We start from the raw sequence: 25,698 nt of genomic DNA, 5'->3' as shown, positions 1-25,698 counted from the left end.
TCATTGCGGAGACGAGTAGCCAGAAGGAAGTGGGGCGCTCAATGGAGTGAAGAAGATACTCCTTTTTAGGTTTCTCAAATAGATAGAGGCAAAGGCAGGTGGCAAATAAACTATGCATCTTGGAGTAGAAGTCTTCGTCCCTCTTGTCTGCTCTCGTTTGCAGGGGTTTAAGAGACAGGGACAGACACCTCTAGGAATGCATAGGAAATTTCCTAGTGACAGGCAACAACCCACCACCCCACCACCACCACCAAAGGGCGGTGGCAGTGACACCTCCCAGACGGTGCAGGAGAGCAGAGTCATCTGGGGTGAGGCCTGTATGAAGTCCTTGGGGAGGTGTGATGGGGACTTTTGTTGTTTTCTCGCCTCCCACCTTTCCTACCTGGATCGGGACGATTCATTTACCACCTACTCAGGGGACCTGGGACTGAAATGGGTCTGGGGAGGTCTGGGTGAGGACCACGTGCCCAGCATTTTCTTTGTCTGAGAAAGAGGGGCTATTAACCCTCTTTGACAGCGCAGTACCATCTCCCACGTCTCGGCACACTTCTCTTCTTTGCTTCTTGACTGATATTTCAGGGCAGTCCAGGGTGGCTTTCTTCAAAGTCCTAGCCATTGTCTCCCAGCCACCATTCTGCCCTTTCCTTCCAAAGTCCAGCAAGTGAACCCACTCGGGTCTCCCCAACAGCTGTCGCTGACTGCTGGGGGTTTCCTCTGTACCTTTAGGGGGTATGTGAAATATTTCGATTTCTGTGGCACGACTGGCATCAATAATACAGAGAAGCCACTGGCACGCCTTGCCACGCCTCGTGCCTGACTAAAGCTTGTCTTGCCTTCAGTGGTATTTTCTTTCCTGAAGTCTTGTGATATTTGAATTGCTAGTGGCCTCTGGGGGACCTTTGGGTGGAGCTCTGGCTTTATTTCCTGGCCTGGTGGGCTTTCTCTATATGTTCTCAAGCAGCAGCATGCCACTGTAGTGGTTTTCTTGGCATCCCCCACCGAAGAGACAACGGGGGGGGGGGGTGTGTGTGGAAAAGATGTGCACTGTTGGGAGGGGTTGCAACAACACTGTGATGTTACCTCCTGAAAATCCACACCCTGAAGAACTAAGACACCAGATGGCTTAAATGACCGTGAGAGTTGCCCCTCAGGTCTACTGCTATCCTCTGCACCCAAGATTGCTGGGATTTGGAGCAACTTGAAAAGGTCAAGGATGCTTCCAATCTTGTCCCTCAACCATGACATAAACTCAGCATGAATTATTATCATCAATTTTAATCAACAATTTCTGGTTCACATTAACAATATCCCTTATGGAATATTAGCGGGTGTAAACAAACTGAAAACCAGCTACATCGTTGCCTCAGAAGGAAATCTCATGATAATTTAGGGGATTTATAGTCTTTAAGAATATAACTTGTGCCGGGCGGTGGTGGCGCACGCCTTTAATCCCAGCACTCGGGAGGCAGAGGCAGGCGGATCTCTGTGAGTTCGAGACCAGCCTGGTCTACAAGAGCTAGTTCCAGGACAGGCTCCAAAGCCACAGAGAAACCCTGTCTCGAAAAAACAAAAACAAAACAAAACAAAACAAAAAAAAAAAAAAAAAAAAAAGAATATAACTTGTTGCTGGACGGTGGTGGCGCACGCCTTTAATCCCAGCACTCGGGAGACAGAGACAGGTGGATCTCTGTGAGTTCTAGGCCAGCTAGTTCCAGGACAGGAACCAAAAGCTACGGAGAAACCCTGTCTTGAAAAAAAAAAAAGAATATAACTTGTTCTCATATATTTATACATATTTTTGTATTTATGATGCAAGGAAATAATTGATTCAGCCCAATATTCTACAGAGGTAAAGGGTGAGGAGCTGGGGGTGGGACTGGGATATTGTGTTTGGAATCAAGAAAATCCATGGTTCAAATCCAGTTCTGCCTTTTGCCAGCAGATCCCAGTTCATAGCCCTGAGTACACCAGATCTCGGTTCCTAAGCTGATTAGCTGCACATTGCTGTTGCAGAGATTTCACTAACATTTGCCATGTGGGTTCCCAGCACCATGGAGAACACTAAATCAATGGTGATTCCCTTCTGCTCTTGGGGTGCTCTGCAAGAGGATGTGAGCACTCTGCAGTTTTCCAGCCGGGTTCCCAGAGGGACTTTGCGTTTTGATGCTCTCATTCCATATGGACAGCTCCCCCTTATTTTATATATTGGGGTTCCAGGTAAAACAAAATTGGATAATGTGTGGGTTTATTGCTAATAAAAACCATCAATCCAGTCCTCCACCCTCCTCTATAGAACTGCAGAGGGAATGCTCCTTGCCCAAGGTCAAAAGACCAGCTGAAGAAAACAAACTCAGGATGTTGGGTCTGATGGATCCATGGTCAAGGACCCATGATGGTTACACAGAGGCTGTCTCTTTAAGGCTTCCTTAGCACTCTGGTCTGAGCTTGTGAGACGGTTCTGTTCATAAGTTCCATTTCCTTCCTGTGATCAGGCTCTGCAAAGTTTTGTCAGCCACATCAAAGAATATTTAAGGAAGACCTATCGCTGTGTTTAAGGATGGAGAGGGAGTGTCTTCCTGTCTTTATGGTCCCAATCATCCAACCAGAGTTACTGGGACAAGCTGATGCTGTCGATGTCCTTTCTGCCACTGGCCATGAGTATTGTGAGGGCAGCAACTGTGACCTGTTCCCCTCTGCAGCCCCTGTCCCTCCAAAGGCAGCAGCGGTTCCTCACCCTTCCCCTCTTCCCTCTCGCCCTTCTCTCCTCCTGCTTTAAATTAAGTATTTGGCATCTAAGGCCACTCATCAAACATTGATTTGTTGAAGGAGCCCAGAAGCTCCAGAGGCCCTGGATACAAGGAAGGGGTGTAACAGAGCCATCTTCTGAGGATGGAAGTATCTGGGCATCAGGCAGGCTTGTGCCCAGTGGGCAAAGCTCAATGAGTGTGCATCCATTTGAGAACCTCCCGACTGCTTGTCTTCCTCCTAATTCCCTGAGCTCAACCAGGAGAAATTAAGAGAGTCAGTGTGGTAGCAAGTAGACCTTGTTAGCGCCTAACTGGTGTCTTTCTGGGCATGGGGCTGGTTTAGGATTTGCCTCTTACCTCTTCACTTGTTTCTACACAGGGTCTCCTGTGCCTAGGCTGGACTCAGACTCTTGTGCGTGCTAGGCAGGCACTTTACTAACTGAGCCCGTCAGCACTCTTGTTTCTCAAGGCCTAAATGTGAATGAATTTCACACTTAAGACAATGTCCATGAGTAAACTTGTAGAGGGGCGCACAGAGGCTGCTGTGACTCGGGAGAATGCGCCCTTTTGAAGTATTCCAAGGAGCAAGTACTCATTGTTCCTGACAGAGTTTTGGCCAAGGTTCAGACTTGGCAGAATGGACCCAGAGCCTCCCAGCCACTGTGTGGTTAGAAGACCCAAACCCACCTTACTACAGGGGAAAAGGAAAATCTTCATCCAGTGAAAATGTGTGACTATCTCATGGATATACTGGGAAGAAAGTTATTTCTGCCTTGTATGGCTTCTAAGATCACTTATTGTCTCTGCTGTGCTGAAGATGGAACTCAGGGTCAGTGTGTGAGGGGCAAGGCAAGGGCTAGGCATGAGATCAGCACAGGCTAGGCACAGGGTAGGCACAGGGTAGGCACGGGCTAGGCAAGGGCTAGGCAAGGGATCAGCACAAGCTAGGCACAGGGTAGGCATGGGCTAGGCAAGGGCTAGGCATGGGATCAGCACAGGCTAGGCACAGGGTAGGCACGGGCTAGGCAAGGGCTAGGCATGGGATCAGCATAGGGTAGGTACAGGCTAGGAACAGGCTAGGCAAGGACCCTACCTCTGGCTACACCTGAAATCCTTTTGTGTATTTTTTTAAATGTCAGTTTCTGGGCTTGGGACACAATTCATTTGTTAAAGAGTCCTTGCCTAGGCTTCGCTGAGCTCTGCATCTTATAAACATGGTATGGCATCTCAGTAATCCCAGTACTCAGAAGGCAGAGATAGGAGGGTCAGGAGTTCAAGGCTGTCCTTATCATGTTTAAGACCAGCCTAGGACACAGGAAACCTGTCTCTAAACAAAACAAGAGACCAGTAAGATGACTCACTGAGTAAAGGAGCTTGCCTGACAACTCAAATTTGATTTCCAGGACCCACATGGTAGTCGAAGAAGAAAGCCAGCACCCCAGAGTTGTCCTCTGATCTCCACACATGAGCCATTACACAAGCATCCTTACATTCACACAAACCAAAATCTAACTTAAAAGGGGGCGTCTAGTGTGATGGCTGAGCAGGTAAGGGTACTTGTAGCTAAGCCTAACGACCTGAGTTTGGTCCCTGGGACCCACGTGGTGGAGAGCTGACTCATGCAGGTTGTCCTCTTAACCTCAACATGGCACACACATGTATAAGAGGTGAGCATAACTCTTCAAACAAAAACAAACAAAACCATTAGTTTTAGGGAAGTACAAAGTGATGCTGAAGTCTGGCTGGATCCCAGGAGTAGGATTTGGAGCGTGATGGCATTCATTCTGTGTCAAGGATGGAAAGGAGGGGGACTGGGAGGGCGCCTGTGGGCTGTCCTCAAGCTGTTCCCCCACTGTTGCAAAACAAATGCGAAGAGACTGACCCCTCAAACAGAAGCTTGCTTTTTCTGGGGCTTGCTCTTAAAATCTGGAATGCAGAAACATAACCCAGCTAGTAGAGGGTTATGCTTGTTGAGGATGTATCTCCTGGTGCAGCTATGTGGGACATGGTAAAAAGCCGAGTGAATGTTCAGTTGAATTGAAAGAGGAAAGACGGTGGCTTGGAAGAGAGCATGTGGGTTCTAGTCTCCACACTGAACTTCCCCGCTGCTAGAGTCCAGAGTGTTTGAGAGATCAGATGGCCAGCATCACCTGAGAGGTCCTAATAACTCCAAGAATCGATACACTTCAAGGCTGTTTCCTTCCCCACCTGCCTCCTGAGTGCCACAAGGATTTGTAAATATAAGAACCCGGAAGTACCAGCTTAGGTGACACCACAGCTCTTTGTTCACTAATCCTGCCTGTGTGCTAGGAAGAGACCCTGGGACCTCCTAAACTGTATCAGTGGGATCCAAGTCGGCCCCTCCTTTCTGAAAAGAGCCATCCTGAGAGAGTGTACTGTTCAATGACCGAAAAGCTATGCGAATCAAGATGGCTCTGTCCTAGTTTTTCTGTGTAACAGCTCTGACTGTCCTAGAACTCTGTAGACCAGGCTGGCCTCCAACTCACAGAAATCCACCTGCCTCTGCCTCTGAGTGCTGGGATTAAAGGTGTGCACCACCACTGCCCGGCTGTAGTTATTGCTGTAATAAAACGCTGAACAGAAGCAACCCAGTGTGTGTGAGGGGGTACATTTTATCTTACCATTCCAGGTAACAGTTTATCATGGAGGGAAGTCAGGGCAGGAACTCAAGGCAGAAACCTGGAGGCAGAAATCGAAGCCATGGAGAAGTGCTGCTTACTGACTTGGTTTATTTTATTATTTATTATTATTATTATTTTTGGCTTGCCCAACTACTTTCCTATACATTCCAGGACCACTTGCCCAGGGGTGGCACTGGGCTGGGCTCTCTCATGTCAATCATTAATCAAGAAAAAGTCCCCATAGATTTGATACATACAATCTGATGGAGGCAGTTCCTCAATGGAGGCTCCTTCTTCTCAGGTGTCTCTAGCTTGTGTCAAGTTGACAGAAACTAACTGGCACAGATCCAAATGCAAGCCGAATGAGCCCGAGCAAGGTACATCCTTGACAATGAACTGCCAAAGGTACCGTGTATTATGGCCACTTCCTTGCCAAGTTTTTTTCCCTACACACACACACGCATGCATGTTCCCATGCGCAACCCCCAAACTATAATGGCAGAATCACTAGGTGAAGAATATGCTCCTCTTACTGCTGGGCTGGAGAATGCGCCCAAAGGATTGGAAGAGGAATACTTACCACAGTGTGCTCTGAGCTCGATGATCTCATCTGCCATCACACAGCACATACACTACTGACCTTCTGGGGTGTTTTAGTTCTCATCCAGGCAGTATCCTAGGAATACAAGGGGAAGTGTGTGTGTGTGTGTGTGTGTGTGTGTGTGACACAATTGGAGTGTTAGAAGAAATATTTTCTTATTTTCAATTTTTTTTCGGTGCTAGTGATCAAACCTAGAACCTTATAATATGTTTTACCATTGAGCCACACCTCTAACCCCAGAAGAAATCTTGTCGGGTATCTTGTTACAGCCCTTCAAACGTGGGCATAGACGCCTAGAGCAGACATTGCGCTATCTCTTATGATCCCTGTGAGGCTGCACAGAATACTGTCTGGAGGAAAAGCCTGCAGTGGGAAGGAGTCTAGTCCTTTCAATGGTTCCTTCAGGGAAGACGGAATTAGTTGCTCCAGGTTTGATCACTGGCTCTATCCCATCTTTACTGGATTTGTGAGTGGAAAAGCATTCCTTTTCTGAGTTAAGATACCCTCCCAGCATCTGTCTGTCCTTCAGCAGCAGCCACTGCCTGTCCCTCTCTGCACTGCACACCAGGCCAGACATGCTGCTGACTGTCCAGCCTAGAGGCTCTGTATGGCTGCCTCTTCCCTCGAACAGCAATCATAAGGCCAGAGATGCTGCTGACTGTCCAGCCTAGAGGCTCTGTATGGCTGCCTCTTCCCTCGAACAGCAATCATAAGGCCAGAGATGCTGCTGACTGTCCAGTCTAGAGGCTCTGTATTGCTGCCTCTTCCCTCGAACAGCAATCATGCACAATTTCCACTTTTATCTTTTCATAAATGTTATATTATTTAGTTTAAGACAGTGTTCCATGTGTCCTAGGCTGGCCTGAAACTGTGTAGCAGAGGATGATCTTCAACTTCCAAAGCTCCTGCCTTTACCTCTCAGGTGCTAAGATCTGCGGCGCTAACTCAAGGCTCTGTGCTCTCTTCCGACCGAATGAACATCCCCAGTGCCTCCTTTCCTTTTCCTTCTACCGGTCACAATTCAGTTATATTTTGCCATAGGCATTCTCCTTTGTCCTAATTCTGTTTAGTTAGTTGGAGGTTTGGAGTGTATGAGTGTTTGGTCAGCATGTCTGTGTGTGCACTGTGTGCACGCCTGGTGCCCTTGGTTTCCCTGGGGCTGGGATGACAGACAGTTGTGAACTGCTGGGTGGGTTCTGGGAATGGAACTCCAGTCTTCCGGAAAGGCAACCCATGATCTTAACCACTGAGCCACCTCTCCAATCCCAGTTAGTCATTTTTAAAGTCAGGGTCTTGTTGTGTAGTCCAGGTTGGCCTTGAAGGCTGAATGTAGCCCAGGGTAGCTTCCAGTTTTTAATCTTCCTACCTCTGCCTCCTCAGTGTGAACAGCCAAGATCCATGTCCCTGGGTACCTTTATACACTTATTTTTTTTATATACTTGTGGGAAATGATGGGTTCTTTAGGCTGCAGACCAAGTTTCCCATTCCAGATGAGGACCCACCCTGCCCCGTCTCCCTCCACTAAGCTTGAAGAAAGGCAAGTGACTTCGGTCTAGATACGTGTTTGGGGGGCTCGTCTTTTGCTTCTTTAAATTAGAAGTATCTCTCTCATTCCCCTTTCTCTTCCTTTTCTTTGTTCTGTTTTGAAATAAAGTCATCTGAGGAGAGCTTGAGGACACAGGAATCACGTCTAGTTCTAATTTCTTCCTCATTGAATTGATCACATTCCTCATTGTTGTGATCAAATATTTGACCAGAAGCTATTGAAGGGAGGGTGGATTTATTTGGCACACAGTTTGAGGAAATGCAGACCATCCTGGTGGAGCTGGAGGTGGCTGGTTACATTGTTTCCACAGTCAGGAAGCAAAGTGAACAGGAAATGGGATTGGGCTATGAAATCTCAAGGTCCACCCCCATCGACTCACTTCCTCTCTCAAAGCTCTCCGTCCTAAAGGTTCTACCATCTTCCAAAACAGCACCACCAGCGTAGGAACCGTGTGTTCAAACACATTGGCTTACAGTGGATGCTTTAGATTCAACCATAATAACCATGAAACCTTGTCCCCTGACTGAATAAAGGTGCCCGATAGGTTTCCAGGGTAGAACTGTCATTGTAGCGTCTGATACTCTGGCTTGTGCCCTTACTGCTCCTTGAAGACAGTATCTGTTCCGTTGTTCCCTCGTCTGCAGTGGTGGCTGGTAAGCCCCTGTTGTGAGCTAGGACCCTCTTTCCTCAAAGACTGGCCCCAGTGCATGGACTTCTGGAATAGCTGGGAAGACAGCATTCAGGGCTTCACCCAAGACCTAAGGAATCTGCATTTTTACGAAATCCTCACACAGCTCGAGAAGTTTGCTGAGTCAGGAGATAAGCTAAATCATAACCCATATGAAAGAAAAAGGAACAGATAATCTCAGGCTGCTGCTTTGGCTGGAGGACTGGGATTCAGGCTCCTCGTCTCTTCAGGGAGGACTAATCCTAAGAGTCGCACCCTAACTTTTAATGAGTTTCAGATGATGTGATTGGATCCTACTAACCTAGTGCTCAGGGCTTAGAGCAGTGCTTCTCAACCTTCCTAAGGCTCTGACCTTCTAATACAGTTCCTCCTGTTGTGGTGGTGACCCCAACCACAAATTATTTTCATTGCTAGCTTCATAACTGTAATTTTGCTACTGTTACGAATTGTATTGTAATTGAATAATAATAATTGAATAGTTTTCCCATGGTCTTAGGTGACCCCTGTGGAAAGGTCATTTGACCCCCCCCCAAAGGGGTCATGACCCACAGGTTGAGAACCGCTTACCTAGAGCCTTTTAAAGACGGGCTGATTAACTGTGAGCAATAAAAATATGTTTGGTCACCACTGAGGTTTAAATGGGCAAGACAGTGCCTGCCATAAAGAATATCAGGCTAGGCAGGTTACATACACTACTCGGAGGAGAATGCATGCAGCCTGCCTAGAAAAAGAAGCTGGTTGGCCATGACTAATTGGTGCTGGAGTAGATTTCTAAGAACACTCTAGGAACTGTTCTCATGAGCACAGGACATGTAGGCCCACTAGTCCATGTGTCTCCAAGGCGTCTGAGCATACTCCAGGCCAGGCCCGTGTGCCGCTGGGGTGTCTGCCTAGTGTGCACAGTGCAATGGGTTTGATCTTCAGAGCTCTCGATCAAAACGAATAAACAGAAACAACTCAGGAAAATTAGCCCAAACTTTTCCACCTCGATCCCTGTTCCTCTAATGATTCATTTAAAGTGTTCCTGGATAAAGCTAGGCATAGTGGCACACACCTCTAATACCGTACGTGGGATGCAGAGGCAGTGGGTTTCTGTAAATTCAAGGCCAGCCTGGCCTACATACTGAGTTCCAGGACAACCTAAATAGTGAGACTTGACCTAAAATGCAGGATTAGGTTCCTGTTTCTGGAAATACTGAAGGAAGGAAAAAAGTCTGGAAACTTTTCCTTAAAAAAAGTGAATTAGAAAATTAAAGGAAATTCTAAGCCAGGCAGGGTCATTCACAACTGTAATCTCAGCACGCAGGAGGCTGAGGCAGGAGGATTCCAACATGTTTGAGCTTGAGCTCCATAGTAAATTCTAAGTTAGTCAGAAACCAAACATAACAAATAAAACATGTAAAAATATGAGATAACGTATAACAGCACAGCTCTGCAAATGTCTAGCTGAGTTGCTTGTTGAACTAACAAAGGGAAAGACCCCTAGTCAGGCAGTCGAGACGCACGAATTTAAGCCCCAGTTTCCCTTCAGCGGCTCCGTGACCCCAGCAGTTTCCAAAAGACGGAATCATAAGTCATTCTTCTTTATGTCTGAGATGCCCAGCTAGGGCCCAGCACCAGGAAATGATCAATAATGGACACTGGATTGGTGATGAAGTCAGCTGAGTGATGAATTAATGAACTGGTGTTGAGAAAGGATAGGAGTCCTCACTATTTGTTTTAGTTTGGTTCTTTAATGTCCCAAAGGCCTCCGTGATTGACACTCAGGTTTGTGCCCAGCACCTGAGAAGGCCAGAAGAGCACGCCAAGTACCTCAGTGCTGGGGACTGAACCTGGGTCTTTTTGCCAGAGCAGCAAGTATTCTTAACCACTAAGTCACTTCTCCTGCCCCACCCCACCCCTCATGTCTTGAGGCAGGATTTTTCACTGGCCCAGAATTTACCGAGCAGGCTCGGCTAGCTGGCCTGTAAGCTCCAGCTCTGGGCTTACAAGCATGTGCCGCCATGCCTAACTCTTTTCAGACATGGGTCTGGGCATGAAACTCAGGCCCTTTATCAACCAAGCTATGTCGCAAACCCTCACTATGGTTGTGTTTGTTTGTTATTGTTATTGTTAACATTCCCTGAAAACTTAATAGACTGAGTGTCTTTTTGTGTGTTTACTGGCCGTTTATGTTGTTAGGAATATTTCCTAACGCAAGCTCTCTGCTGATGCAAAAATCCCAATCAAGCCAAAGCACAACAAGCCAAATTAAAGGATATCCAGGTTTAATGGGATTTCTGTGCTCTCAGGTGGCCAGGACAGGAGCAGAAATGGAGGCCAGAGTCCAGGACTTACATATGTACTCTTTCCTGTGAAGTACCTGTTCAAATTTGGCCAATTTCCCCCTACTTTCTCTCATAAGGAATTCTTTAAATGTCCTGTATACTATTTTATTGCCATTTGTATGTCACAAATGCCACCCCTCTGTCTGTAGCTTGTTCTCCCATTTTCTTTGTGATGTATTTTGATGTGCAGAATTTCTTGGTTTCCATGCCATAGATTTCCAGGTGCCCTTGGAAGCAAGAAGACATAAGATTCCCTGGACTGGGAATTCCCAAATGCGAGCCCTCCAATGAGGGTGATAGGAACTGAACCCAGCTACTTTGCCAGAGGAGCATGTGCTCTTAGTCTCTGAGCCACATCTCCAGTCCCTTACGTGCAGTGTTGTTCATAGCCTATGAAGCTTCCCTCCCTGAACTCATGAGCCTATTGTATTGTTCCCAGCTGTTCTACAGCATCCCCATTCACGTGCCATTTTTCTAAGCCATTCTGAGCTGGGTTCATGTATAACATGAAGCAGGTGCCTGATTTTTCCCATACAGAAAACCATCTACCCAGTGCCGTGTATTAGAAGCGTGTCCTTTCTCTGCATTTCTGAGTGTCCAGCCTACCGTGAATTGGATTCCCCGGTGTGGGTGTTTCTGGACTCTGCTTCATCCATGAATGCTTTGTCTGCCTTCACTCCAGCACCACACTTTTAATTACAGAAGCTTATGAAGAGCTTAGCGTCTGGCATGGCAGTTTCCCGCCAGTTTGCTCCTTCATGTATGTATGAACACACGCGATACACACAGGCATTTTGTCTGGAACAGCACGAATGTACGGAACAATGAGAAGCTGATGTTTAGGTTCTCTCTTACCTCATAACTATTCACTGTTTTAAACTTATGTGTCTGAATGCGTGTCTGTGTGTGTGTTTCTGTGTCTGTGTGTGTGTCTGTGTGTGTCTCTGTATGTGTCTGTGTATGTGTCTGTGTGTGTGTCTCTATGTGTGTGGTGTATGGATTATGAGTACCCGTGGAGGCCAGAAGAGGACAGGCATTGGCTCTCCTGGAGGTAGAGTCACAGGAGATTGTGAGCTATCTCACATGGATGATGGAGACTGCTCTCTGGTCCTTGGCATAAACTCATAATCTCTGAGTCACCTCTCCAGTTAATGACTCTCAATAACATTTTATTTTATTTTTGAAACAAAGTCTTATGCTGTGTAGTTCAAGCTGGCCTGGAACTCGCCTTGTAATCCAAGTTGGCATTGACCTCATGGAAATTCTTCTGCCTCGGCTTTCTTGCAGAGTACTGGGACTGCAGGTGTGACTCCCCTTGCCTGGCTAATTTCATCATTTTTGCTGTTAGCCCGTGCAAGGCATTTGTTCTGTTTACTCTAGGTGTTTGGTATTTATCAAGACCAGCACTAAGTGTCATAATGAACTTGTTATTTTCCAGTGTTTACTAAAGGCTAAATGTTAGATTCTAGAGGGTTGCTTCTCACCCAGCCATGTCTTTTGAGGATAGTGCAATGCCTGTCTTTCCAGGGGACTCCTTCCCCTCCCCTCAAAGCAGTGGGCCCCCCAGTGCCAGAGACTAAAAGTGGGGAAGGCAGATGTACTGTCCGGACTACTACCACGAGTACAAGGCAGTTCATGAGTCTCAGGCAAGGGCCTGGAGATTTAAACACACAAAGACACACAGACAGAGACAGGGGTCATCCATGAAACAAGAATACTCCCCTTTATTGTGTTCCCGGACAGCTTATACAGGAATCCTTAACTGATAGCCACGCCCCAGCCAAACCCACCAGAAACCCCTCCCCTGCCATCAGGAACTCCTGAGGGTCTCAAGCTCAGAGCAGCTGCAAACACAGGAAAACAAGTTGTTTACAAGAAATTCAGGATCTGGGGGTCCACAGCCCTCAACAGGCAGACATGCTTGTTTTGTTCATGATTAAAGAGGGAATGTTTCTGGGTTTCCGCGTGCTGTTCTTGCTGCCGGCTTTTCTAAAATGAACATCTAAAATAGCAAAATAAGATGTGTTCAGCAGCTCAGTAGACATGGCTGAGGTGACGCACGTGCCGGAATTTAACTGTACTGCAGCTAGTAAGGGAACAAGATGGAAGACAAGGTGTGTGAAAGACAGAGTAAGAACATTCAACATATAGCTGTGAGAATACTTGAGGGGGGACAGATTACTGGTAATTACCAGTATGTTTATAAAATGACTGGAAGGAGTTAAGTCCTAAAATAATGTTGACCTAAGGAAAAAAGAGAAATTTCATACCTCTGAAGATATCGAATCAAACAAGAGTGGCTCATGTCTGTAATTCCAGCACTCAGGAAGGTGAGGAGAGGATGGTCATGAGTTCAAGGCTAGCCTTGGCTACAAAGTAAGTTCCAGGACAGCCTGAGCTAAAGAGGAAGGAAAGAAGGGAGGGAGGGAGAGAGGGAGGGAGGAAGGGAGAAAAGAAAAAAACAGAAGAAAAGAAGGAATTAATCAACAGTTTAGAGTCTTCCCATAGAAAAAGCATGTGTCCCTAATGACTTTAGCAGGTTCTACTCACTAGTTCAGGAAGAAACCCAATCTTACACAAATGACCAAGGAAGTCGAGGAAAGCTTGATGATAAAATTAATCTGTACGCTTTGCCACTTACCAGTGTAATGGCGGTCTCAGTAGAGGCACCAATAACAACACGTTCATTCATGTTTCCATCAGTAAATTATCATCGAATTTTTTTGGAGTTACACTTAATTATTCGTGTAAACATGCATGTGGAGGTTGGAGGACAGCTTCTGGGATTGGATTCTCTCCTTGTGCCGGGGGTTGAAGACAGGTCATCGGCCCAGAAGCCAGTGCCTTTACTGAGCCATTTCGTCAACCCATGTTGGGTTTGTCTGTCTGCCTTTCTTACTTTTTAGATAAAGTCTTACTGTTGAGCCCATGCTGCTAGAGCCCAGGCTAGCCTTGGGTTTTTCATTTTCTTGCTCCCTCATCCTAAATGCTGAGATTTTAAGCGTAATTTTTGCATTTTTATGATATATTAAAAATCCTATTTGGTTCTGCTGCAATAAAACCTGCCTATGTATAATAACTTTTCCTTCTACACATTTTGAATTAATTTTTCCCCTTTAAATATGTTTGGTACATTTATTTTATACTCTTATTTTCTTTTTTCTTTTTTTGAGACAGGAATTCACTCTAGCCAAGGCTGGCATGGAGCTCACTCTGTAGACCAGGCTAGCATCAAACTCATGCCTCAGCCTCCTAAGTACTAGGTTTAAGGTGTGTACCATCATGCTTGTTTCCATTGTTTTTTTTTTTTTTAATTCTTAAATTAATTTCTCTTTGGGGAGCATTAGAGGAAGCCATGGCACCACGTGGAAGTCAGAAGACAACAGTTCCTCCTTGCCAGCATGAGGGTTCCGGAGGGTTCTGGGCATCAGACTCAGGTCACCCTCTCACCAGCTCCCTGCCGCTGTGCTACCAGTGAACAGCTTCATTGCTTCTTATCTCATTGTCTCTTAATCACAGTACATTGTTTGTATGTTTGGTTGCGTTATTCGCTGAGTTTGTATGGCTTAGGGCTTTTTCTGTAGGAATTTTTGGAGGCCTGGGTTAGAGGTGAGCTCTGCCAGAGTTTGTGCTGTGTGTCCAGGGATTCGCTCGCCTCAAGCACCACAGGCTATCCAACAAAACCTCAGTGTCACACATGGGAAGCATCCCTTCAAGTTGTTGGTCAGGAGATTCTAAGAGACCCGCAAACAAGGGAGTTACCATTGCACCCAGTTGCCCCCCTAGAACTTCAAGGTAAGCCCTTATTGCTAAAGATGCCACACGTTATAGAAACAGTCTTGGAAGAATCAAGTTGGAGCCGACTTGGAAATCTTCTCCCTGAGAGCTGGCTCTCAGTATCAGATGGTGCTGCACAGGCTGCCGGGGGAGAGGGGCAATCAGTCGTCCTCCTCAGCACTGGCAAGAGAACCACGATGGTGCATTAGGGGCTCTTTTATCTTGGGGTTACCAGCAGTTGTCTAATTGGGCTTCAGGCCCTCTCAACAAGAGAAAATTCATGTCTGACTTTTTTTCCCCAGCGTGGCTAAGATAAATTTGGGCTCCATGCCCTGCAGGCTGGGGGTTATAGTCTCCAGGAAAACATTATTTTTTTTTTCACCCAGTGTCACCGCTAAAGAATATGTTACCTTCAAGCAGGGTGGGATGTCTTTTTCTAGGTCACCCTTTTACTGATATTGGAGTTATTCATATGTTTTTATTACATTTTTATGTATTTATTTTGAGAGTGCACACGTGTGCGCGCGCACGCACATGCATATGGAGGTCAGAGGATACACACATACATATGGAGTTTCAGCAGTCAGTTCTTGCTTTCCACCATGTGGGTTCTGGGGCTTGATCTCAAATAGGTTTGTCAGTAGGCTCCCATACCAGCTGAGCCAACCTGCTGTCTCTGATCATGGGGTTCTTTGGAGTCAGTATTAGTTCTTTGAGGTTGCTATAACAAAGCATCACAACCTAGGTGGCTTAAAATGAGAGAAATTTATTTTCACAGTTGGAGACTTGATGGGGGGATCCTGCGCCTGCAGGATTGTCAGCAAGCTTTGCATTTCTGTACCTGTTGTCACCTGACCTTCTCCTTATATGTCTGTCTCCTGTCCTCTTCTTCAGAGGACACCAGTCATATTGGATTAGAGCCCTCTGTAATAGCATTGCCTTTACTCTGCTTCCAACTAAGATCATGTTCAAACGTCCTGGGGGTCAGGACTTTAGCACATCTTCTGCAGGGACAGGAATTAATGCATAGCAGAGAGAGAGAGGCTTTGGAAAGTGTGTTCGGGGGACTCGTATCACCTTACCGATGTGGGACTCCCCTCTGTATGCTAGGAATATGTTTTATTACCTTTGGTTAACAAAGAAACTGCCTTGGCCTACGGCAGGGCAGAATATAGGTAGGAGGAAAAACTAAACTGAATGCAGGAAGAAAGAAGGCAGAGTCAGGGAGACGCCATGTAGCTGTTGAAGGAAGAGGATGTCAGAACCTTACCGGTAGGCCACAGCATCGTAGTGATGCATAGATTAATAAAAAATGTGTTAATTTATGATATAAAAGCTAGCTATAAAGATGTCTAAGCCATTGGACAAACAGTGTTGTAATTAATATAGTTTCTGTGTGATTTTGTTATCAGAGACTGCCTTTTAATTTCCCGGACACCCAGACCCAAATAATCACACTGAAACTATATTAATTACAACATTGTTTGGCCAATGGCTCAGGCGTATGCCTAGCTAGCTCTTACATCCCAAATTAATCTATTTCTATTAATTTATGTATCACCACGAGGCTGTGTCTGGCATCCTCCTCCTTCAGCAGCTACATGGCGTCTTCCTGGCTCCACCTTCTTTCTCCCTGCATTCAGTTTAATTTTACCTCCTACCCATATTCTTCTGCCATAGACCAAAGCAGCTTCTTTATTAAACAATGGTAATAAAACATATTCCTAGCATACAGAGGGAAGTCCCACATCACCCTGCCTGGGAATTTATTAGAACTGTACGTTCTCAGCACACTGCCCCAAGGACACTGAGCTCAGGCATCTGCATGTTAATAAACATGTCTGAAAAGCTCCACGCGTCACCTTAGATCACACCTCCTATACTTGCCACACATGATGGCTTGTACTCTGAAGTCTACTTGTGAAACTACCCTACTTTACTTTTCTGGGACTCTTCCTTGACTTACTTTTGACCTCCAGGGCATCTCTACATTAATATGTTTGCTTAGCAAATGGTTTGTACTGATTACTTCTTCAAATCTGAAAAATATTGATACAGAAATATCAGAACAACAGTGTGTCATTCTTATTTCAACAACACTATTGCTTTCTGCATAATGGCACACGTTTTTCCTGTCGAAGCACATAAGTACCTGTAGCCATCGCATGGTTACCAACACGTTAGTCTCACTCAGGGACAGGACTATTCTGTGACAGTGGCACTCACATTTGTTTGTCTCTGGGCTTCTTTATACTTAAGGAAAAAAGAAAAAAAGAAAAAAGGCTGAAGGTTCCATCTCTCCCAAAACTTCTGCTTATATAGCTCTATCTTTCAGTATTTATCACATTAAAATGAAGATGGAGGCATTTGGAGTATGTGTTTATGTTTGGATTTTTGAGACAAGGCATCACTTGGCCTAGGCTGCGCTTCAACATGCTATATAGCTAAAGATGTCTTTCAGCTCCTGATCCTCCTGCCTCTGCTGCTTAAGTGGTGGGATTACATGTCTGCTCCACCGAGCTTCCTTCATAGCATAGTTTATAAACTAATTTAAAACGACAATAAAGAGCCAGTGAGATGGCTCAGCAGGTAGAGGCAGTGACTGCCAAGCTGCCTCCTTGACTGATCCAGGGACCCACATGATGGAGGGAGAAAAATGACTTCTGGTCATGTCCTCTGACTTCACACAGGTACCATGGCAAACACTAGCACACACATAAACACACCTCATATCGGGGAGGGGAGGAGGGAGGGAGAGAGGTAGGAAAAGAGAATAAATACATTTTAATAAAAATAATATTACCAGAACAAAAGAAAAATGTCAAGAAGAGGACATTGTACCTTTCTTCAGGCCTCTTTCAAATCAAGATTTATTGTGGGATTTTTTTTGTTTGTTTTTTGTTTTTAAAGACAGGGTTTCTCTGTGTAGCTTTGGAGCCTGTCCTGGAACTGGCTCTGTAGACCAGGCTGGCCTCAAATTCACTGTGGTCTGCCTTCCTCTGCTTCCAGAGTGCTGGGATTAAAGGCATGTGCCACCACCGTCTGACTCCAAGACTGGTCTTTTGGAAACTATGATACGTTTTGTCATTCAGCATAAAAAAAAATAAGACTCATGAATATTGCCTTTAATCTCATCATATAAATCCTTCCGGGCTGGGGAGGTGGCCCAGCAGTAAGACACTGACTGAGCAAGCGTGAACCCCTAAGTTCCATTCACAGCATCCACGTTGACTCTTACCTCAGCACCGAGGAGGCACAGATCCTGAGACTTGCCAGCCAATTTGACTCAGTGATGAGCTCAGATTTGTCTCAGAAAATAAGGTGGAGGATATGGCAAGATGGCCTATAAGGTAAAGGGATTGGTGACCTGAGTTCAATCCCTGAAACCTACTTTGTAGACTTCAGAGTTGTCATTGACCTACACAAATATGCCATGGAAATATGCATTCATGCATGTGTGTCTGCATTTGCATGTGTGCACACAAGCACACGCACACACACACACACACAAATGGACTTTTCTGGTTGGTTCTGGGCATATGACTCAGCCCTACATGTGCTGGGTGAGCTCTCTCCCGCTGAGCTCCATCTTCGTCCCTAAGCCTGCGCACTTGCTAAAAGATTTACCATAGCTGTTTTCCATGCTGGAGTAAGTCAGGGTATCTTGTCTGATGCTACAGGAAACCATGGCCCCTTCTTTATCCTTTATGTTTGAGTTTGAAGACATCACTTTTATTTTAAAGTATGACATGCTGGCTCAAAGATGTCTCAAGTGACATTGGCTTCTGGGGAGTCTTGATCCAGCAGCTCAGCACTGGTGCCAAGTCAGCGGGTTCCCTGTTCACTCTTCTGCAGCCCTTGGTGGCTGCTATATTGATATGACATGACCCCTGGCAGCCACTGGACTTTGAATTCAGCTTTGAATTCATCTGAATTCATAGCAGGGATCTGAGAAGCTTCTTCTGCAGAAGCACCCTAGAAAGCACCTTCTAATTTGGTCACAAGCCTGGCATTCTATTGTTCCTATGGCTGAGAGATGGGCTATGCTAAGAGACTGAAACCAGCCAGGACCCACCAACCATCTGAGGATATTCCTGGTGCTGGTGTTTTCTGTCCTGGATGGCTCAGCTCTGGCCAGCCTGCTCAACCGACCTGCACCAGCCCCATCTCAGAGAGGCTGGGATCATCCTGGGCTAGCCCATTCCCTGCAGGATCCTCCAAGCATGGAAGGCCAGCTCACCCACCTTAATGCAGCTCTGGGCGAAGAGGTAGTTTCCTTGCAGGGCCTGGGCAAATTCTCCAGCTGACACAGATGCCTAGGCGGCTGAGCTGCTGACACCGCACTGGCAGGAACATGAGGTCAGCTGTGGTCCTTGCATGCCTGCCACCAGGCTGGGTGAAGTCACTTGGGGTGGGAGCTCAGATCCCAGGAGGAAATTTTGGAAAAGTTTCCTGGGTAGAGAGTCAGAACCAGTTGCTGTGGGTTTGTCTTTCATATTTTCTAAGTTTCATTTGGAAACTTAGTGGTTTCTAAACTGTCTTCTTGTATGTTGTGACATCTAGGGTCATGGATATGCTGGCTGGAGAGAAGAAACCAGCTTGTGGGTTTGCAGGGTTTTAGGCTAGGATCAGTTGCCAACACTTAAGATAGAGAAATACAACTCCAGAAAATAAACTCTTGAACAATAAGAAGTTCTGGCTTGGGGAAGTAGCTTTGTGAGTCAAATCCTTGTTTACAATGTGTTAAGCTCCGCTTCTGGTCCTCTGCATCTCATAAACTAGACAGGGATGCATTCCTACTGTCCAGCACTTGGGAGGTAGAGGAGAAGAATAGGAAGTTCAAGGTCACCCTCTGCTACACAGTAAAATTGAGGCCAGCCTGGGATGCACGAGACCCTGTCTCAAAAGACAGAAGTTCTGAATGATTCCAGCAGGGCAGCACTGACTGAGCTTTGGGCAGCTGCCCCTGGGCACAAGCTCCCTAAGACAGGGACTGAAGTCTGCTAATGGTAACAAGTGTCCTGGCTCATCCCTTGCTTTTCCATCACTACCATAGACCTTGAGCCTGTATTTCAAGAGCAACTGGGGGCAGCAAAAAGCATCAGTGTTTTGCCAGTGAGGTCACAATGGTTCAGGCTGGCTTCAACATGTTATGTAGAAAAGCAGTCATGGCCTGATTCAGTCCTGGCTCTGCCGCTTAGCAGTGAATGGCTTGCCTTGTCTGGGTCCCGGGTTCCCATTTCCAGAAATGAAGGAGCTAGGTAGCGTATTCCTCCATAAGAAATAGAATCTGAGAAGCTGAGGAAGGAGAGGAAGGAGAGGGAGGAGAGGGAGGAGAGAAGGGAGCGGAAGAGCACTAACAGGAAGGAGAAAGGCAGGGAGACCGATGAGTCAGCCGAGCGCTGGCCTGGCCAGTGTGAGGACCTGAGTTCCGCCCACCGGTGTCCACATCAAAAGCTGCACGTGGGGCCTGGGGAGATGGCTCATCAGTCACGAGGTTAGGAGTTCGGCTCTCAGCACCCACAGCTGGTGGTTCACAACCACTTCTCACTGGAGTTCCAGGGGACCCAACCCCCCTGGCCTCCTTGGGCACCTATGTTCATGTGTACAGACACAAACACATGATTGAAAATAAAATACAGCTTCTCAGGAAGCCTTGTGTGGTGGTGTGTCGTCTGTGAGCTGTGCAGAGGTCTGATTCCTAGAGCATGCTGGGCAGCTCGTTTCGTCAGTGGAGTTCCTCTTGGTAGAAGTCCAGGCCAGTGAGAGACCCTGTCTCAAAGAAAAGGGGCCAGACACCTGAGGACACATATTTGAGGTTGTCCTCTTCACCTTCATCCAAAAGTGAGTGCACACACACACACACACACACACCCCTTTATCTTCTGGTTTGTTTGTTTTTGAAATAGATTTTTTTGTAAAATTTATCCTGATTATAGTTTCCACTTCTGTCTTCGTTAGGGTTTCTATTGCTGTGAAGAGACACCATAACCACTGCAGCTCTTATGAAGGAAAGCATTTAACTGGGGCTGGCTTACAGTTCCAGAGATTTAGTCCATCATTGCCATGGTGAGAAGCGTGGCAGCGTGTAGGTGAACATGGTGCTGGAGAAGGAGCTGATCCACAGGCACAACTTGAGCATAGACGAGACCTCAAAGCCCACCTCCACAGTGACACACTTCCTCCAACAAGGCCACACCTACTCCAGCAAGGCCATAACTCCCAAAAGTGCCACTCCCTGTGGACCAAGCACTCAAACACATGGTCTATGGGGCCTTACCGTTCGAGCCATTACACTTTCCCTACTCCTCCCCATTCTACCTACACACGTCGTCTCCCACACAGAACCACACTCTTTCTGCCGCTCCTTAGCAAAGAAAAAAAAAAATAAAGGCTGGTTAGTGGTGGTGCACGCCTATAATCCTAGCGCTTGGGAAGCAGAGGCAGGCAGATCTGTGAGTTCGAGGCCAGCTTGGTCTACAAAGCAAATTCCCAGACAGCCAGGACACAAAGAAAAAAATAGATAGATAGAGCATAACACAATAAGATAAAACAAATCAGAATAGGACAAAACAACCAAAAAAAAGTCAAAGAAAAAGCACATGAGATGTAAATAGAAACAGAACACACATGTTTATACACACAGGAATTCCATAAAAACACAAAACTGGAAGCCATAATACGTACACAAAGGACCTGAAAATTAAAAAAGAAAAAAAAAACCCTGATTAAACGTCACGAGACAAAGACTCCAAAGAGGCCGTTGTGTTTATTTAGTGTTTGCCATCTATGTCTGGGCATGGGGCCTGGCCTAAAGAGTGGCTTGTTTCCCCAGGGAGATTCCTGTGGAGAAAACTAATTTTTCATTTGCAAGTGGCTGTCATTTGAGATAGCTTCTGGTTAGGCATGGGAGCGCGTGTCCTCTTCTCCTTTCAGCTCTAGGTCCCCTCTGGTGCAGACCTGTGCAGCCCAGTGCAGCCCCGTGCATGCTGCATAGTCTGTCTCTGTGAGCGCATGTGTGCTCCAGCCCTCTTGTGTCTAGAAGGCCTTGTTCGCTGGTGTCCTCCACCCGCTCTGGCTCTTACACCCTTCTCTTCTCCTCTTCTGCAGAGTCCCTGGGCCCTGGGGTCAGGGATTTGATGGAGACAGTACTTCTAGGGCTGGGCATTCCGAGGTCTCTCACTGTCTGCATATTGTCTGGCTGTGGGTCTCTGTATTTGTTCCCATCTGCCATAGGAGGAAGCTTCTCTGATGACGGCTGATCAAGGCATGGCTCGATGAGTATATCAGATGTTGTTAGGAGTTGTTTTATTGCTGTGTTCCTTTAGCAGAACAGTAGTATTGGTTTTTGCTAGGTCCCTGGGCTATCGAGTCTCAGGTTCTTGGCCACCCAAGCAGAATTGTGTATGGGTTCCATCTCATTCTGCTTTAATCCATTTGCTTTTTGGGTTGCATTAATTCTATTTTCCAGAATCTTCCATAAAATTGGCTGTTTACACTACAAGAAAAACAAGAGTCCTGGGGTACCTAAATGCTCACTGGGATTCCTACCTGTATGGATGTTTGTCACTCTGGGTAGTCGTGCGTAGTGTACAGGGAGGACAGCGGACCTGTGTGTGTTCCCCCGGCTTGGAGGAAGACTTAACTGTAGTAGTACAATGAGAATGAGCACTACTACCAGCACAGCAGTTACACTGGCCGTCTGCTTATGTGGCCTCTCTTAAGCCACTGGCGCCCACTGACTTGACATGCTCTGGAGGAGCAACCAAGGCTCACAATGACTGAGGAATGTTCCCAGCTCATAAATGTCCCAGACAGGGATCCAGTATGAATCTGCATATTTCACTGTCTTCATATGGCCCTGGCCTGGTTGTTCCTACACCCCCATTCTCCGTGAAGGGATCCCCCATAATGCAGGGTGGTGATAAACTAAAAGTTCTTCCCCCAGCTCCACTGTGACATACAGAAACACTGGGGGATACACAAGCTGGTCCAGCCTTGTTCCAACTGCCTTTGCGATCTCCTTTTGTAAGGGGAGAGGCGTGTTTGTTCTGGGCTGTTTGGAGTTAAGGAGAGCAAGGAGAGTGTGCAGTTACATTTGCCTGGCTCGGGTGGAGAATTGGTGTGATGTTGTTTGAGGGAATTCACTATAAAAGGCAGACTTTGAGAGAAGGATCCAGAACTTTGCTTTTAGGCACGGGCCAGTCAGTGAGCATTGTCAGGAGTGAGGCCAGACGGTGTATCAGTGTTGTTTGCTGTCCCCGACTCTCTCCGTGTCTCTCCAGACCTCCGGAATGTGACTTTATTTGGAAATAGCATTCTTACGATGTATGTCAAGTTAGGGTGAGCTCTCACTGGATTAAATTTGGTGTCCTTAGGAGAAGAAGGACATTTGGACAGATTTGAGATGTGTAAGGGAACGCCATGGGACAATGGAGGCTGTGTGGTCACACATAGTGGTGACAGAGGAAGAGGCAAGGGAGAACTCTCTCCTACAGGCATCAGAGGGAGAGCGGCCTTGCTGTCACCCTGACTTTAGATGTGAAGACTCCAGAGCCTCAAGAATAAATTGTTTCAAGCCACCAAGCCTGGCAGTTGCCATCCAATGTGCATTAACTAGTCTTAAGTACCTGTCAATCGTTCCTGCACCCCTGTTGCAAAAGGGACCAAGGGCAGCTCAGCTGGCTGTGTCCTTGTGAAGCCGGGCAGGCTCCAGGAATAGGTGATATAGAACTTTGTGTGATGTTTAGAATTTCAGATAACCTTATTTCTTCACTCTTCCCATGAACATCTGTATTCGTTGCTTTTCTCATTGCTGGGGAGAACACCTGCCAAAAGCAACTTCCAGAGGGAAGGTTGTTTGGGTTCACAGTGTGAGGGTACAGTCCCTCGTGACAGGGAAGCCACGACAGCGGAAGTGTGAGGCACCTGTCACACTGCATCCACACTCAGAAAGTGGTGCGTGCTTGCTCTCAGCTGGCTTTCTCCTTGTTATTCAGTCTCAGACTACAGGGCGGCACACACCTTTAGGCGGGTCTCTGAGTTCAAGGCCAGCCTGGTCTACAGAGTGAGTTCCAGTACAACCAGGATTATACAGAAAGAAACCCTGTCTCGATAAAACATAAACAAAACCAGCCTCTGGAATTGTGCCGCCAACATTTTGGGAATCTTCCCAGCACAATTAAACTAATCTTGAAGCTCCCTGACACACATGCTCAGAAGCTTGTCTCCTAGAAGACTATTGTGAAACTCCTGGCTTGGGCGCCAGGAACTGAATTCTGCTCCTCTGAAAGAGCCGCAAGTGATCTTAACTGCTGAGTCTTCTCTCCAGCCTCAAGATTTTTAATTTTTTTTTATTTTTAAATATTTTTAAAGTGAGTTCGTTAGTGCTGAGTTACAGAGCAAGCCTAGATGTTCATCGCCAGATGACAGAGCAAAGAAAATGTGGGGCACATACATGATGGAGCATGATGTTGAGCTGTAAAAAAATGTGGGGCACATACATGATGGAACATGATGTTGAGCTGTAAAGGAAATGTGGGGCACATACATGATGGAGCATGATGCTGAGCTGTAAAGGAAATGTGGGGCACATACGTGATGGAGCATGATGCTGAGCTGTAAAGGAAATGTGGGGCACATACGTGATGGAGCATGATGCTGAGCTGTAAAGGAAATGTGGGGCACGTACGTGATGGAGCATGATGCTGAGCTGTAAAGGAAATGTGGGGCACATACGTGATGGAGCATGATGTTGAGCTGTAAAGGAAATGTGGGGCACATACGTGATGGAGCATGATGCTGAGCTGTAAGGAAAATGAAAGTAGGACATCTAAAGAAAAATGGGTGGAACTGAAGAACACTGTGTTAAGTGAAATAGGCCGGACTTGGAAAGACAAACTTTCCATGTTTTCTCTCGTCTATGGAATCCAGATTAAAGTATATATGTGTGCGACATGAAAGAAGAAACCGGACTTTGAAAGGGGAGCCAGAGATCTAAAGGGTGGAAAGAGGAAAATATGGTAATGAAATACACTTAAAATAAAAAAGGAGGGACTATTTAGGGGGAAGTAAGGGAAAGATGGGAAGCCAAGTAAGAACAAGGTGTAATATACTTAATTAAAATATGTACATATTCATATATATAGTTATGTATGAAATTGTCACACTGAAAACCATTACATTGCATGTTAATTTAAAAGATTAATAAAAATTTAAAAAATAAATTCATTAATTGGAATGGTTACCTCAGCTTTTACCATCACACTCCAATATTTTTCTAGAAAATCCTCCTAGTCTTTTTCTCTTTGCAAGTTAATTTGTAAAAACACACTTGTAACTATCCATTAAGAGTATCATATTCCACTTCCCCACTTAACATGGTAATCTCACATGCTTCATCAATGCCATCCTTGTATGTCTGTGGTCATCCTGGTAAGTGGAGAACATTTTATGAAGAACATGCTAAACCCCTAGATGAAGGCATTTGGGAAATACAAGATTTAAACACCAGTGTGTTAGGCGTCTAAGTCGCTGGTACACAGCCTGCACCTTGTGTTTGGGTGCTTCTCTGTGCATGGTATTTCATAAGCAGATGAGCACACGCGGCTCTCACACGTGTCAGCAGAGTCTTCTCGACAAGGACAGACGAGTCCCCACTCGCCAGCAGAATTTCACCTTTCTGTCCTGGGCTCCGAATAAGCAACACATGAGGAGGATAAAGACACATCTTTTTTCCTCAGTGTTCTGTGAGATGCATTAAGAAAACCACCCCAACCACCAATTTGTAGATCAAGTGATCAAATTGTAGATCACTACCGTAGAGGTGGGAAATACATCTTTTTTTTCATTTGATAAAAATTTTTCATTTGATATTTATCCCATATAAACATCCTTTAGTTAACTTTTTTGAGCAGATTAGTAAAGACTGGGTGAAGATTTGGATAAAATTGGTTTTTCTGAGACAGAGTCTCATATAGCACAGGCGAACCTTGAATTTTCTGTATCAAAAAATTTTCTGTATCAAATTTTCTGTCCAGGCTGGCTTTCAGCTCTTATTTCTTCTACCTCCATCCCCTAAGTGCTGGGATTAGAGATGAGCGCCTGAATTACTTTTGTTATCATCCATCTTTTAAAAATTATTCTAAGTGCTGGAGAGATGGCTCTGGGGTTAGGAGCACTTGCTGCTCTATGCAGAGGACCAGGGTCAGTTCCCACCACCCACATGGAGGCTCACATCTGTAACTTCAGTTTCAGGAATCTGATATCCTCTTTTGGCTTTGTGTGTGTGTGTGTGTGTGTGTGTTGGTTTGGTTTTTAGAGACAGGGTTTCACTGTGTAGTCCTTGCTGCCCTGGAACTCATGCCATAG

At 46.0% G+C, this 25,698-nt stretch overlaps 1 protein-coding gene across 3 annotated transcripts in view; it reads left to right on the top strand.

Annotated features, from left to right (window-relative positions):
- Reep1 (receptor accessory protein 1) overlaps nt 1-25,698 on the top strand; it is a 105,223-nt gene that overhangs the window by 741 nt on the left and 78,784 nt on the right. The gene's annotated exons all lie outside the window — the stretch shown is intronic.

The sequence above is a fragment of the Chionomys nivalis genome, chromosome 1 (assembly GCF_950005125.1).
Source record: "Chionomys nivalis chromosome 1, mChiNiv1.1, whole genome shotgun sequence".
Taxonomy (NCBI): domain Eukaryota; kingdom Metazoa; phylum Chordata; class Mammalia; order Rodentia; family Cricetidae; genus Chionomys; species Chionomys nivalis.
Note: the sequence above shows the minus strand (reverse complement) of the source record. Positions and strands in the feature narration are given on the sequence as shown.